This window comes from Dunckerocampus dactyliophorus, chromosome 3, assembly GCF_027744805.1.
Source record: "Dunckerocampus dactyliophorus isolate RoL2022-P2 chromosome 3, RoL_Ddac_1.1, whole genome shotgun sequence".
Classification (NCBI taxonomy): Eukaryota; Metazoa; Chordata; class Actinopteri; order Syngnathiformes; family Syngnathidae; genus Dunckerocampus; species Dunckerocampus dactyliophorus.
In genome coordinates this window covers 20,154,193-20,171,826 of record NC_072821.1, presented here as the reverse complement: position 1 = coordinate 20,171,826, position 17,634 = coordinate 20,154,193, and the positions used below count along the sequence as shown (strand labels likewise).

General features: G+C 38.2%; 1 protein-coding gene across 1 annotated transcript in view; it reads right to left on the bottom strand.

Moving 5' to 3' along the window:
- gpc5a (glypican 5a) overlaps positions 1-17,634 on the bottom strand; it is a 172,994-nt gene that overhangs the window by 68,966 nt on the left and 86,394 nt on the right. The window lies entirely within an intron of this gene.

Sequence of the window (17,634 nt, the reverse complement as noted above, 5' to 3'; positions counted from 1 at the left end):
ACGCACCGAGGATAGCGTCAGCTCTTTCAGGAAAGATCTAAAAGAACAAAGATGGGAAAGTGTCTACAGTGCAAAAGATGTGGATGAAGCATATAATTACGTTCTACGCACTTATATGGAGCTCTACGATAACAACTGTCCCTGGCAAGACAAGTCGAAGAAGCAAAAGAGAAACAACCAGCCATGGATGACAAAAGGACAAAAAAACGCCTGTAAGAAGAAGAATACATTATACAGGAAATTTATCATTCAACAAACTAAAGAAGCAGAAAGAAATATAAGACTTAAACAAATGAGTTGACAACAATCTTGAGAGTGTGCAAGAGGGAATATTACAGTCAATTACTAGATAAGAATAAAAATAACCTTAGAGCAACTTGGGGCATCTTAAAAAGGAACAGTGCTAAGAAAGCAAACTAGCCTCACTATTTTATGGTTGGAAACACTAATAAGGATGATATGAATGAGGTAGTTGAAATGTTTAACAATTATTTAGTAAATATTGGACCAAAACTGGAAGAAGAAATTCCAAAACTCCGGACAATGGACGAATGGAATGAAACCATAGATAGGAATCTTAATTCCACGTTTCTCACTGATTTAACTTAAAAGGAAATCACTGACATTGTAAAAAATGTTAAAGCAAAACCATCAACTGATTGTAATGGAATCGAAATAGAAACATTAAAAAGGGTTATCAATGAGATTGTAGAACCGTTAATATACAGTACAATAGTAACATATCATTTCAGACTGGAAAATTTCCTAACAAAATGAAAATAGCTGAAGTAGTTCCAATTTTTTAAAACGGAGCCAAACATCAATTTACAAATTACTGACTAGTTTCCTTATTACCCCAATTTTCTAAAATTATCGAGAAGCTGTTTAATAACAGGTTGGGAAAATGTATTAATAAGAATGAATTACTAGCAGGTAGTCAATACGGATACAGAGCTAACATTTCAACTTTTATGACACTGCTTGAAATCACGCAGGAAATTACTAATGCTGTAGACCACAGAAAGTGTCCAGCTGCTGTATTCATGGATCTTGCAAAAGCCTTCGATACAATTAATCACAAAATTTTAACAACAAAATTAGAAAGGTACGGAATCAGAGGATTAGTTTTGAATTGTGTTAAGAGCTACCTAGCAAACAGGAAGCAATTTGTAAAGCTAGGAGAATACACATCTGCAAGTTTAAATGTTACGTGTGGAGTACCCCAGGGGTCAATACTGGGACCAAAACTGTTCAATTTGTATATCAACGACATTTGTAAAGTGAAAAAGGACTTAAAGTCGGTATTCTTTGTGGGTGATACCACTGCCTTTTGTTCTGGGGAAAGCACACAAGAACTAATTAAAAAGGTCAAGGATGAAATGGTCATATTAAAGACATGGTTTGATAAAAACAGATTATCCTTGAATTTAAGTAAACTAAAATAATGCTATTTGGAAATAGCAGAAAGGATATGTACGACCAAAATACAAATAGACGGAGTGGACATTGAAAGGGTGAACAAAAATAAACTTCTGAGGATCATAAGATGAAAAAATGAGTTGGAAATCTCATATCAAAAATATAAAACAAAAGGTGGCGAGAAATACTTCAATATTGAATAAAGCAAAATTTGTTCTTGATCAAAAATCACTCCACACTCTTCACTGTTGTTTGGTATTACCATATCTAACTTATTGTGTGGTGATATCGGGTAATAATTATAAAAGCGATCTTCACTCACTCAATGCACTGCAAAAAAGATCGGTGAGGATAACTCATAATGCCGCGTATAGAGAACATACAAACCCTTTATTTTTAAAATCACAGATATTAAAAATGTGCTGATTTAGTACATTTTCAAACTGCTAAAATAATACATAAAGTTAAGAATAACTTGCTACCCAAAAATGTCATACAGTATTTCTCTATAAGAGAGGAGAAATATGATCTTAGGGAAAAATTTAACTTGAAACACTTACTGTATTTGTGAGAACAACGCTGAAAACCCACAGCATTACAGTATGTGGAATTAAATTATGGAACGAATTGAGTAAGGAACTCAAACAATGCACCGAGATGAGCAAATTCAAAAAACAATACAAGCAGTTGATGTTTGCTAAATATAAGGCAGAAGAGTCTTCAACTTGCTTTATTATGTTTGTCTTCCTCTTATTTATTTATTATTATATTGATTATTATATTTATTGTTCTGTCATGATTGTTTTTATTTATTATTATTATTATTATTTATTTATTATTACACTGATTATTATATGGAATAATATTATATGGAATACAGGAAGTGAATAATATGTACTGCACAAGATGTGGAATGGATGTGGGGGTAGGATTAAATAAGCTTTGCTTCTTCCTACTCCTTTTGGACACGCAGAACTGTGAAATGATTCACGAGATGTATTCCATTGTAACCTGCGTGCATGTTCAAATAAAATTAAACCAAACCAAACCATGATAAACATTAATATTAAAATAATGGTGTAAATAATATGGTGTAAATAAACCCCATAAATAAACATGGCAATGTAAGTAGCAACTTAAGCTGACAGATCACTAAATCACTAAAAAATAACTAAATTGCATACTCACCTTTTGTAAAAATTGAAATTTAAATACATTTTAAAAACTTTTGTCAGTGTAGTGCAGTACAAGGAAGTGAAGGGTCCCAATGGCTGGGTTTGCCTTATGAGCCCCTAATAACTAAATACATCTGGTGACTAGTGTTGACTTTTTCTGGTTTTATTGGACACTTCTGGAGACTAACATGAAAGCATGTATCAATCACTCTTAACAAGCAGCCGATGCTGCTCTGCTGCCCACCATCTCCAACTAACAGCACTCACAGGAGGCTCAGTCTGGCTTGCGACATAAAAAAAAAAAAACACAAAAATATTTCTAAACATATTTGTTTTGCTGATAATGTTTTTTGCTCACTTTTTGTCTCCCCCATAATCAACAAAAAATACATGCACATGCCTCAAAATTGCAGTATAGGAAACACCGATCATCCTAAAAGTTATTGTTAATTATTGTTAAACACATTCAATAGAATTTTTTCTTTACATTTTTCTTCAATGTGCCTCCATGATGTGTATATTTAATATAATAATCAGAAGGTGTTGAAAACACTGCACTGTTTTTGACTTCGTCTGCATTCATACTTCATCTGGAGTCCAAACAAAAGTCAGAAAGTAATACGGCGTAATCAAACACTTTGAATTCATTAAACGGTCTGCAAGGCTAGAAAATATTTTTACAGTTTTAAAATAGATTTACAGCCCAATTGTGACTATTTTATGCCTATCAGATATTATAATTTGGTATGCAAATTGTTGAGTGCACAAATAAAGTGTGAATAAATTCTAACTGTTAATCTTTTGCATGAGGGGAGGGAGCATGAATAATTCATAAGAAAAACTGCTGGTCAACCACCACATCAATGACTGGTAAATAATTCAGAGGCAGAGTGGGTGAGAAGCTGCCTGGCCCTGATTATGATTGAGAGACACAAGGAAAGGACCTGCTTATAGATTCTTGATGGGTTTTACCACATCAAGATGAGAGGACGACCAAGGAGGAGACGAGCGCACAAATAATTCATAAGAAAGACCTGCAGATGAGCAAGATGATGAAATCCAGAGTTTGTGCACTTAGATTACATTTGTCAACAGCTGCATTTCTATTCTGCTGTGTTGTTTTAGAAGTGGAATAGTAATGATCTATTTGTATTCGGTTTTAGGTAAAGCGGGAGCTGTTTCTGAACGTCAGTTGGTCAAGGTCAGTGGCAAAATAAATAGCTTAAGAGTATAGAACACAAAGGGTATGTAGATGAAACGTACAAGCCAAAACAGTGTGTCCATGCAACTGTCAAATAGACACATCATTCTTGTCCTAATAAAAATGCCCAACCGCGGCCTCTTTTAAAGGCAACAGAAATTCACCTTTTACTGCCATCCATAATTCAGAGTTTACATGCCTCTCTCACTCTGCACATGCAAACAGGCAACCTGCCATCCATGCACCAGTGCACATGTTCTTTAAGTTTTCTTATTCAAGAAGGTGCACAAATAGTGATTCACACAGACATTCTACTATATGGTGTATACTCTGATGTATACTCAATTCAATTTTATTTACATGAGTCCAAATCACAACAAAAGTTACCTGAAGAACCTTGAACAGAACCCAGGCTCTGCGGAGCGTTCGTCTGTCTGGACCGGTTGTGTTAAGATAGAAAAAACAGAGTAGAGCATATGTGTCAAACTCAGGCCCGGGGGCCAAATCTGGCCCACACTGCAATTTCATCCGTCTCGTAGACCTTATCAAACAAAGTGCTTAAAGCAATCTGCATAATTAAGCGATTCCTCTGGTATTTACTACTTCTGTGGAATTTTTATTTTAAAAGTGGAAAAAATATTGTATATAGCACAAAATTCACAACCATATGTAATAATGGTGCCAGATTCAGACCAAAAGTCAAAATAATTTAACTGTACACGACTATAAACGTCAGTACTTTAACTATTACACCCTGTCTGTAGAAAATAACACCTTAAAAAGGCATAAGACAGTCAAAAGTGACCATTTTAACTACAGCAAAGCATGCTGGGAAATGCGTAATCTGCCTATTCTACAGCTGCAAACTTTTCAGGGTTACACATTGCACGGATGATGTTTTGTTGTGATGTGATGTCTTTGTGTTGATATAAAATACTGTTGCTTTTGCCTGGACATTGAGAGAATCGAAAAGCAGAAATTTCAAGCACGAATAAATGGACACAAAAAAATGCACATTTTCACCACTCCGATGTAAAAAAAAATGTCCATCCACATGAGTAAAGTTTTTAAAAAATATATGTCCACATAACGACACTTTCACCAGCTGTCAAGTGCGTAGAACCGTTGACATACATCAGTAACTTATCATTTCAGACTGGAAAAGTTCCTGAGAAAATGAAAATAGCTAAAGTAGTTCCAATTTATGCTAATAAGATATTTTCTCAAAATGTGACCATACTAACTACTATTTTTCAGCTTGTATTATTGGGGCATGTCCTGTAATGTTTTTTTATTCACCAATTATTTTGGACAAGATGGCTTTCAAGTTTTTACTACTTTCAAAATGCAGAAATATGTAAGTGTTGAAAATTTCAGGATAAATAATAAGAAAGATACAACATTGGGGTGGTAGGGTGGGGTTCATGTCCAGATCGGCCCACAACCTAAAGTAGGCTTTGAGTTTTGTCCCCATGTGCGATTGGGTTTGACACTCCTGGAGTCGAGGAATAGATGGTAGAACAAGTGAGAAAACAAGAGTCTTTATCTTAGTCCAAGTAACAGGCAGACTTACCCTGATACATATCAGCATATCAGGAGAAAGGGGTTAGCTCTAACTATATGGTTCAGCAAAAATGTGAGTTTTGAGTCTAATTTGAAATAGACAGAAGGTGTCTGCCTCTTAGGGTGTCTGCCTCTTGGATTGAGGGAGATGGCTCCATAACAGAGGAGCCTGATATTTAAAGGCTCTGTCTGCCATTCTATTTTCTAAAAATTCTAGGCGTAGCAAGTAGGCGTAAATTGTGTTCCTGTGTTCTACTGGGTTGATAGAGCACTATAAGCTCTCTAAGATATATTGGTGCCTGACCGTGTAATGCTTTATATGTAAGAAGGATCATTTTTAACTCAATTCAAAATTTTGCAGGTAACCAGTGCAGTGAGGCTAGTACAAGTGAAATATGATCTCTTCTTCTGGTTCTGGTTAAGACTCGTGCAGCGGTGTTTTGGACCAACTGAAGGGTGTTTACAGATTTCTTAGGGCAGCCTATGAACAAAGAGTTTAAATAATGCTGCCTGGAAGTCACAAAAGTATGAACATGCTTTTCAAAAAGCATCTGGCAGTGGCATGACATTTCTTATTTTTTTTTGTTTTGTAGATGAAAAACGCTGTTCTTGACACTTATTTCGTATTTGGGAACTAAAGGAAAGATTCTGATCAAAGATGACGCCAAGGTCCCTGACTGTACTGCCGGGGGTCAGTGCAAGACCATCTAGGGTGGTTAATGTGGTTAATTTGCAAACTTGTCTGTGAGGCACTGGGAACCAAAGACTACAGGTATGATTTCCATTTTATCTGAGTTTAATAGTAAAAAAATTGAGGTCATCCAGCTTTTGATGTCTTTAAGGCACACCTGGAGTTTGGACAGCTGACAAATTTAATTGTTTTTCATCGATACAAACAGTCTCACGATAATAAATTAATTAATTAATCACACAAAAAATTACAGTTAACTCAATCATTTTACCAGCCCGATGTATTGCCATATGCACGCATGTCTGTTTTCCTCCTCGCTCGTCTCCAAACAGACAGGAAGAAGGTTCACTCTGCTTGCTTTCAGCGCGTTTCTTCCATGAAACAAAGGCTTGAAAGAAGTGAGATCTCTTGTCAGTCAAACAGTCTCTTTGTCTCTTTGAGGAGACGCGGGGACGTTAGTATACACACAGCAGAAGAGTGTTGTCTCATGAATGCAAGGTGACATAGAGGTGAGCCCATCAACACGGATGAGCCAGTATGCCAAATTTGTCAGAAAGTGGTGGCAACAAAAAGCCAACGCAACGAACTTCCCCACCAAAAACATAACTACGACCCATTTTTCCCATAGGGAAAAAAATACACAAGTAGATGCAGAGCCTTTGTTCCAACCGTCAACACTCACTGAGACGTTATGGTCGACAAAGTACGAATGGAAGAGCAGAAAATGGTGTCCGCTCACAGAAAGTGTACTTTGCTACATTGCATAAGAAATGCTACTCTTTAACGCAGTTGAGAAAAGCCATTTCCTTTGACAGGCAGTATGAATTGCCTGTGAGAAAATACAGTACAGTAATCCCCTGCAATATCACGGTTCGATCATGACTCCCTCACTATATCACGATTATTCAGGAATTAATTAATTCAAGATCGCTGTTTCCTGGTTGACTACAGGCTATTACCAGTCAAAAATATGCAAATTTAAGCAAATTGTATGTATTCTTAGCTTAGATAAAGTATTTTCAATCATAAACTTGTTAAATGAAGGAAAATATAAGGCCTGGTACAAGTACTATACAGTACAGGAAGTATCCTCTGCACTGTTTGGCTCACCCTCTTGCAGCATCCGCATATTGTGTCTCACACATGTGCTTCCAACATTGTTGTTACACAGCGGAAAATATCTGTGCTCTTGTGAGTGAGTGATTTCTGAGAACTTTTATGTATGTCTACAGTCTTCTGTAGGTGTAATTTCTGTCATATTTTCTATTACAATAGTATTATGTTTACTATATTTGGTTATATGAAAGTAAAAGTGATTATGGGATGTGATTTCATATGTGCAAGGCTCTAATAATATTTACAAAATGTATTTAGAAGATTCTAAACAGTTTTTTTATGCTCTAAGTACAAAAATATTCCATTTATTAACATTGATTCATATATACATTTATCGCGGTCGGGTCTGGAACAATTGGCATGTTTGCCAAGTACGAGGATGAAACGAGTACAATTTGTCATTATCTAAAATCGTGATGACGGAAAATCCTCTTTGGGTAACATTACTTACTGTATGTATTCACTCTTCTCGCTCTGTGATTGGCCAGTCACACACAGTGACCGCCCCTCCCCAGACAGACTTCCTACAGCCAGAGAGAGGAGCCACGCCTTGTTTTGTTACGTACGTGGTGAACTTGACAAGACAGAGTTGAAAACGGTTCATGTTGCGTTAGTCACTGCCTCCACTCCGGATGGGTATTTTTTAGGTTTTCCTCAGCTCAGCTCATATTTAAAGTTACTTGGTAAACTTGTTTTGTTACGAGATCACTTACACACATACACAGTACACATATAGCTGAATAATAAACACTAAATATAGCAACATCTGATCAATCCATGTCAATTTCAGACTTAAAATAATGCACCGATTTAAACCTTTTATTATTAAGGGAGAAAAAAAATGCAAACCTACATGGCCCTGTGTGAAAAAGTGATTGCCCCCTAAACCTAATAACTGATTGGCAGCAACAACTGCAATCAAGCGTTCTTAAGAATTCTTGAGAATTTTGGCCCACTTATATTTGTAGATTTGTTGTAATTCAGCCACATTGGAGGGTTTTTCCAGCATGAGCCACCTTTTTAAGGTCATGCCACAGCATCTCAAAAGGATTCAGGTCAGGACTTTGACTAGGAGTGCTGCAGAACCCAAGTTGGTTTAAGCTTGAGGTCACAAACAGATGGCCAGCCATTCTCCCTCAGGATTTTTTGGTAGACAGGAGAATTCATGGTTCCATTTATCACAGCAAGTCTTTCAGGTCCTGAAGTAGCAAAACATCCTCAGACGTCAGAATACCAGCACCATAATTTACTGTTGGCATGATGTTGTTTTTCTGAAATGAGGCGTTACTTTTCCCAGATTAAGATGTTTTCCGGTAAAATTTAGTTCAGCAGTGGTTTTCGTCTAGTAACTCTGCCATGCAGGCCGTTTTTGCCCAGTGTCTTTTTTATGGTGGAGTCGTGAACACTGACCTTAACTGAGGCGAGTGAGGCCTGCAGATCTTTGGATGTTATTGTGGGTTTTTTTGTGACCTCTTGGATGAGTGTCGCCGTGCTCTTGGGGTAATTTTGTTTGGTCTGCCACTCCTGGGAAGGTTCACCACTGTTCCATGTTTTTGCCATTTGTGGATAATGGCTCTCGCTATGGTTCGCCGGAGTGCCGAAGACTGATAGATCTCAATTAATCTCAGTTATGGGCACCACAAACGGGAAGCAACAAACGACTGCCATTGGCAAAACTCATCGCCAACGCGTAGCAAATCATGCACATTGGAGGCAACGAGGGGCTGTGACAAGCTACACCAGTGACCAACGTGTTCACATCCAGAGCAAATTGTATGAGTCTTTCATGGTTTTGATTGGCTGTCAGATGTGGAGGAATTTGGGGGTATCAAAGTAGTTCAAAGGAGGAAAAGCAATCAGCTGATGTTGATCGAGTACTCTTGCTAGTACCTGTTCTTGCTAGTATTGAAGATAAACTTACATAAATGTCCGTATAAATGAATGTCAATTTCCTACTTACTTACAACATGCTACTTTTTTGTTGATATTCTTTTTAAAAATGTCAAATAGCTCCGGGAAATCTAACACGGCAAGTATAGCGTACTGATTAGCATCCTGTCCGCTTATTGGTCGATCAATAAAACTCCCGCTGATTGGTCCTTGTCTGGGCGACAGCGATGAAAAGTTGAACATTTTTCAACTTTCTGGAATCGCATCGCAAGCCAGCGTGTGCACGGTGACACGCACAAACACAAACTTTCACACACACAAATTTCGAGTGTCGCTTGGCTGGACGATGTCGCCTCCCGTGTGTGGCGCCTATTTTGTTTTAATGGGGTGGGCAATCACTTTTTCACACAGGGCAATGTAGGTTTTGGATTATATACTATATATGTATATATATATATATATATATATATACACTGCTCAAAAAAATTTAAGGAACACTTGGAAAACACGTCAGATCTAAACTGGGGGAAAAATGATCTTGAATATCTTTCCTGATAATAAGTGGGTGATGTATTAGTAACAAAATGATGCCACATAATTTGATAGAAATGAAAATGCTCACCCTATAGAGGGGCGAAATCAAAGACACCCCAAAAATGAAAGTGAAAAAATGATGCAGCACACTGGTCCATTTTGCCAAAATGTCACTGTAGCAACGCAAAATGATTCTCAGTAGTTTGTGTGGCCCCCACGTGCTTGTACGCATGCCTGACAACGTCGGGGCATGCTCCTAATGAGACTACGGATGGTGTCCTGGGGGATCTCCTCCCAGATCTGGACCAGGGCATCACTGAGATACCTGGACGCATGGAGGAGATTCCAGGAGACAGGTAATTACTCCAGGAGAGCTGGACAGGGCCATAGAAGGTCCTTCAACCCTCAGCAGGATCGGTATCTGCTCCTTTGTGCAAGGAGGAACAGGATGAGCACTGCCAGAGCCCTACAAAATGACCTCCAGCAGGCCACTGGTGTGAATGTTTCTGAACAAACAATCAGAAACAGGCTCCATGAGGGTGGCCTGAGGGCCCGACGTCCTGTAGTGGGCCCTGTGCTCACTGCCCAGCACCGTAGAGCTCAATTGGCATTTGCCATAGACCACCAGAATCGGCAACTACACCACTGGTGCCCTGTGCTCTTCACTGATGAGAGCAAGTTCAACCTGAGCACATGCGACAGACGTGAAAGGATCTGGAGATGCCGTGGAGAACGTTATGCTGCCTGCAACATCATTCAGCATGACCGGTTTGGTGGTGGGTCAGTGATGGTCTGGGGAGGCATATCCCTGGAAGGACGTACAGACCTCTACAGGTTAGATAATGGCACCCTGACTGCTATTAAAATTCTTGGACCCATTGTCAGAACCTACGCTGGTGCAGTGGGACCTGGGTTCCTCCTGGTCCACGACAATGCCCCACCTCATGTGGCTAGTGTATGCAGGTAGTTCCTGGAGGATGAAGGAATTGATACCATTGACTGGCTCCCACGTTCACCTGACCTAAAGCCAATAGAACACCTCTGGGACATTATGTTTAGGTCTATCTGGCGCCTCCAGGTTGCTCCTCAGACTGTCCAGGAGCTCATGGATGCCCTGGTCCAGATCTGGGAGGAGATCCCCTAGGACACCATCCGTAGTCTCATTAGGAGCATGCCCCGACGTTGTCAGGCATGCGTACAAGCACGTGGGGACCACACAAACTACTGAGAATCATTTTGAGTTGCTACAATGACATTTTAGCTAAATGGACCAGTGTGCTGCCTCATTTTTTCACTTTCATTTTTGGGGTGTCTTTGATTTCCCCCCCTCTATAGGGTGATCATTTTCATTTCTATCAAATTATGTGGCATCATTTTGTTACATTTGTGTTACACACACACACACACACACAAAATCCAGTTTTCAAGCTACATTCACAAAACTTCAGACTTTTCTTACAAAACCCGAACTCTCACCGCAAAAACAGTTCAATCTGCGCTCAAAACTTAACTATGTTGTCAAATCGTGCCCCGAGCCAATCAAAATTAAAAACACTATTGAGCAGTCACTAAACACTACTAAACACTACACAAAAAAAATGAAAATACAATGCTCAGGACATGAAGCTGTGAAAATAAATGTTTAATGTTCACTGTGTCACTAAATGCATGTTGCTACACATTATCACATTCAACTACACCCACTGTCATTATTTCAACCTTTGTGATCATTCATTTCAGTCATTTTAGAGAAATGATTTGAGATCATTAGATCATTTATTGCATTTATTATAGCCTCCCACATACTTTATATAAAATACACATCTTATATAAATACAAATACACATCAACAAGATAAAAGCGTTATACAGTCTGATGGAGTTGACACTAACATCTGCAGTCAATTTCACCAACAGTTTCAACGGATTCATAATCACAGTGTGACTACGTTTTCGGAGACGCTAATTGTGTTGGTTAATGTGAATGTGTACTGCATTACCCAGAAGGCTTAGCTGAAAATGGAAGTATATATGCTGTTGATTTCTTAAACAAGCAACAAACATAAAATTAACTATTTGGATTTTAATTATGAGGCTTTTGGAGCATTGACTGTGTATTTGTTCACTACTTAGACACAAAGTATTGTAGATTGCCTCTGCAATACTTTGCCACAATTTCTCTCTTTGTTTTTTGACTACCTTTCTTTTTTATTTGCTCTTTTGCCTCCTTGTAAACCTGTATGAGGAGGAAGTACGCTGCTCTTGTTGTCATGGTGAATCTGTGACTCTGTGGTCGATAGCGGGGTCTATTTAAGGAAGCCAAGTACACTCACTGATCCGGGATTGGTTTCACCTGGCTTGATTAATCCATGTCTGTTCATCCTGGCTTGGGTTTTGTGCAACCAATTAAGCCTAGACGCTCTTGTCTTGGGTTGGTTGAGCTCAGCTCAGTCTTTTATCCTGGATGTCTGAATCCTACATTCGTGCAACGGGCCCTTGTGCTTTAATTGCGTTTGGCTTTTGCCACCTGTGGTCACAATTATGAAATCAGAGGCGCATCATCAACACATCAACGATTGTGTTGGGAAATTGTGTCTAAACAGGTGAAAAGTGCTTATGGTTTTGCCAAAAGAGTGACTCATTCAATCAGTGGGTTCAGGCAACTACGTATTTGGTTCAGACAATATGGTTTAGTGTTTTAGCAATTGAGAAAAACTGTCATTTCAGGGACAATAAACATTTTAAAATGCACCTGCATTGTCTCGTGACTCAGTTAAATTAAAAAGTCTGTTTGTCCAGTCATATATTTTTCATTGCAATGTTTCTTAAAAATAATGTTCTCGTCTCATCTTGTTTTCGTAAACCTAATCTTGTGTATTGTCTTGTCTTGTGAGGTGGGTGTGCTCGGGACACCCCTACTCATCTGCATAACAGTGGAGATTAATGGAGTGCTTTCTAATGATACTGCCTAAGGGGCACATATAAAGGCTGTACAGTACAGATCCGAGAACGGAACCGTGTGGGATGCCATGACGGACCTTTACGTGTCTTTATTACCAATGAATACAAACTGCTGGCGATCCGACAAATAGGACTGAAACCATTTTAATGCAGTTCCTTTAATGCTGAAGGACACACTTCCTTGTGTGTACAATTGAATGAGCATGTGCACTGGTATATGTAATTTATGTTTTAGCTGGTCATGAACTGGGCGGCCATGAACCCACACAAATATGGGCTTGATACGTTATCTTTGTACACATTTCATCTAACTTCATCTAACACGAATAAAACATTTAGTGAATGCCATCAGCAATTTACACCACAAATGCCTGAAGCTTTTATCATCCCCATCATTACACTTGTTTGTCTTCCTTTTGTTTATTCTAATAAAAACACATACGGGAGTGAAAGCATAAATTATCAGGGTTAAACATTGAAATTAAATGACACCTGAGGTCACACAGCACACACAGGCCGACGCTTGTCTGTGTACTACAGCAGCTAATGAGATGCCAATCAGCTCTTTGCAAATCAAGTCCCAAAGAGATGTTAATGCAAGCAAGACTCAAGTAGTATGAACACACAAGCTGTTCAATGAGTCATACAATGTTGTAATATCACTTGACATTGTTGCTACTGATTTCAGCTCTCCAAGCGACTTCTTTATTTTTGCTTCCAACAGATATACAGTAGACGCCCCTACAACGTAAATAATCCGTTCCAAGAACCTTTATGTTATAGGGATTTTATGTTATACGAAGCGTAAAATACATGTAAATAGCCTAATCCGTTCCAAGATCTTCCCAAACTCACACCTTTTGGCCTTCAAAATATTCAAAGTCCACCAAATATGGTGGGAAAATATAAGAAAACAGCATAAACATAGTAGAGTAACATTCCAATATAAAATGAGTTAAATAAGGTATAATGGTTGATGGGGAACGGCCGTATTGTCTAGCAACATCAATTTCCATAGTAAATAATGGAAATTGAATTAACGCATTATAGAGTGAAGCTATATTGGGTCAACCCTTATCAACTGAACAAGCAATTTTAGACAATATTGTAATGTTCACATTCTTAACAATCATGCAACTGTAGAACAAAACACTTTAAAACACAAAATCCCCAAACACTCAACCGTTGATGATAACAACCAGTGAGCATTGTCAGCTCCGTCCTTGCTGCAGTCAGTTCGTAGCTCAAAATTGCATCATCTCTTGTTTGCGACTGGACAAGCCTGGGTCTTACTTTTTTCGGAAACTAATTTTGCAAAGAATCCATAAAAAGCCAGATAAAAAGCAAAAAATGTGCTGAATTTATGCTTTGATGCTGGCTGAACTGATCGTTCATGAGGTCGTTCCGAATTTGCTGACATCTCATAATATGTTTTTGTGCAACTTTTTCAACAGCTTTTGTTTTACATTTAAATAAAGGCAAAGCAAACAATGGTCAAAAAACACATTCCTGATGATATTGCCTCAATTTATTGCTCAGAACGTCTCCAAAACAAATGCAGTGTGTCTTTACAGAGTAGACTGGCAATATATTGCACAAAGATCAAATGCTTTGTAAATATTACAACCAATTTAAATAGTTATCGCTGACAGCACAGCACCTAAAAATATGACAGCCAACCAAATAGGATTAACAGAGCATACTGTCATGTATCGCTATAATTTCATGATGCGTACCCCATTCTGTTTTGTGGTTGAATAAAGCCTATTATTAGTTTAAAAAAATGCATGTTTATGCCAACATGACATTTTTGCCTAAAATAAGCATTTTCAAGCATAGAAATGGCTAAATGAAATAAAATACAACAATATAAGCCATTCAGAAGACACACTCAAAGATGTTGCGACGATATGTAGTATTCTACACCAGTCACTAGGGGTCAGTAATGCTACTGTAATGTTCAGTGAGACAAACAAGCACCAGACTTGATTGCCAGAACAACAGGCTTTAATTGCAGGTTTGAATTATCTCACAGCAAGCACAATAATCCAGGGGCTACTAAACCAAACACGGGCTACTGTTGTGGCCGTAACTTTGGCCAAGCTAAAACTCAATTTTGAACCCCTGACTTCATTCCGTGTCCGCCCCCGTTACACAGCTACCCTAACACATTTACAGCAACACACATGAGTCTTTAAATAAGACTCTTGCCTTATTATCGTCTTTGATTATGTCAGCTATATTGGGTAATATGAGTGTGAAAGTGACTGTTGGGGTGTTATTTCATGTCTGGAGGGCTCTAATAAGGTTTAAAACCATTTAAAAGGTTGTAAAGAGGTTTTCTAAGGTAAACTACAAAAATATTGGAATCGTACTTCGTGAAAATTCACTTATCACGATCAGGTCTGGAACCAATTGATCGTGATAAACAGGGGATTACTGTACACACAGGTGCGCTCCCAGCGCCCACAACTAAAAGTGATAGTGACCCAGAGAAAAACCCAAACCAAAAATCCAACCTGGCATACAGAGCGTGACACATACTGATATTCCAGGAAAAACTCACGTATGCCAGAATAGGTATATCTTCCAGTAAGTCATCCATTGCCTCTCATTAAATTCTCCACCACTAATTCTCCACCACTTCGACGTGCCATTAAAAAAAGAAACTTTTTTTAAGTGGCACTGACACTTCTCTTTATCCAGACACTATGTGAAAATGCTTTATTAGCAGACTTAAGTTGTATTACATAACAATGCTGTAAAGTAGGTTTGTCTGATCCTCAGGGGTGAAATTATTCACAGAGGAAAAATGAGAATGCAAATCAACTAAAACGAGGCTTACAAGCAACATGACAAAGCACTTGCCTTTAAGTTCTGTCTTGACCCAGTGATGGAGTGCAATTAGGCTTGAGAGCACTCAAGATGTTGGGACAATTAATTTTGGGGAGTTATTTGCATGTTAAATAACCATAAAAGCCCAAAGTAGAATCTCTTCAGCAGCTTTCTGTAAGGCATATATGTATGGAACCGAAAAGTTTACTTTCCATCCTCATACACAGGCCAAATGTGGTCTACATCTGTCAAAAGCGTCACTAAATTTAAACTTTCAGGACAGAATCAATTTTTAACAAAAAAAAGTCTTAAAGTATTTGAAAGAAACCAGCACACTTCAGTCAGTCAATTTGGAGCAAATAGCACGCTGTCAAGATAACCTTGGAGGTTTTCCATTGCGTGTATTCAGACTCGACAAGCAAAGCTGTACGAATAATGGAAGGCAATTGTTCAGACTGGAGGGCAAGTCTTATACTGTATAGCTTACAGCAAATTGAACCGATCAACAGGCTACATGTCCTGAAAAAAAATCAATGACCTCTGCATAGCATCCTTCTATAATACGTAGCTATGAGCATGTATAATACACTTTCTTTTGACAATACAGCATTTTCACATTTTATGCTGCTTCCATTTTAAACAAAAGGGGAATTACTGTATATCAAATAGCTCTAAAAGACAACAAGCAGTGTTGGATATCAATCTAAATATGGTATTCAGAGATGATAAAATACTGTTCGCAAATCTCTTCTGTTCATCTAAATGCATACATTCGAAAAGTAACATGAAAATTCAGTCATCTATATATAACCAACATTTTATTTCTGGAGGAAGTCAACCTATTCTTCTTTCATTGCACAGACTTCTTCCAAAATGCAAAATACTGCAAAGGCCGTGCAGTGTCTTTGATTATTTTTTTTCTCCAAAAATAGAAAGAAAACACATCTCATTCAGCCTAAATCGGTAGTAATTTATAAATATGTGATAATACCGGTAAAATGCACCACAAAAGCCCACAATTTTTACTTTATGGTTCAATTATAATGTTTTTCGTCAAACGTTGAGATTCTGCATTTTCTTCAGCGGTCCTTGAACACACCATAGTTGCTGTGAGATGCAAAAATGAAACTAAAATATGATAATCCGGTCTCAAAACTTGCAGCGAGGTGAACACAAGTTTATACAGTATATGATTTTAAATCGGTAGTGGAATTACAACAGGCAAGCAGTATGGATTACGTAGATGCAGCTTGGAGAAACGCCTTCTCTGACAGCTAGGACCATCCAACAGTCTGCAGAGCGGTGGAGCCTCCCAGTACCGCTAGCCGCTTCAGAGTGAAGTGGAGGCGGCCCCACAACAGTTTCAAGATTCAAGAGTTTTATTGTCATGTGCATGGTAAAACAGCAGTTATACCATGCAATGAAAATCTTATTCTGTTCATACTCCCAAGAAAAGAAAGGAAACACAAGAAAGAATAAGAACATAAGAAACATAAACACATAAACATATATACCAATAAATTAAGCAACAACAACAGAAGAGACATTAATACAAGCAAATAATACAAATAAATAAATAAATAAATAAATAAATAAATAAATAAATAAATAAAGTGCTATGAGTGTGTGCGTGTGTTGCCATTTACCATTTATATTGTTAATTAGGCATGCTTTCTTTTCTTAATTTGACTTTCACTTTCTGTTTTAAAGCAGCTTTTTGTGGCACTATTTTATCCTGCAAATTACTTGAAATTGATGCCAACTTTGTCTAAATAAAAAATAATAATAAATTAACTCTCAACCGACCTTCCGGTCACTTCTGCAACACAAACTCGGCAGTAAAACATCCAAAGTTACGCCTTACATTCACTCCACACTCCACACTAACTGGCTTGCTACTTTGGCTTTGCAGCATGTGTCATTTGAAAAAGAAAAAAATCTCACCCAGTTTCACCTCTTGTTCTTCTGTTTGCACATACTCCGACAGCCAGGCCACCTTTAAAGAACCGCTTTTTTTTTTTTTTTACTTTAGCTTGGTGAGTGGATGTTGCACTGCCCGTTGGGTTCACCATAATACAGGGTTAGCAAGCAACATTTAGCGCTCTTACCTCCTGCTGCAGAATTAGCTATACACTAACCTTGCAAAACAGCGGCATGTACGGTACTATGTACCGCGCTATTAATGAATTGATTGGCTGCGGAAGTAAATGCGTACAAGCAGGACACTCTGTGAGTGACAGGTTGTCGCCT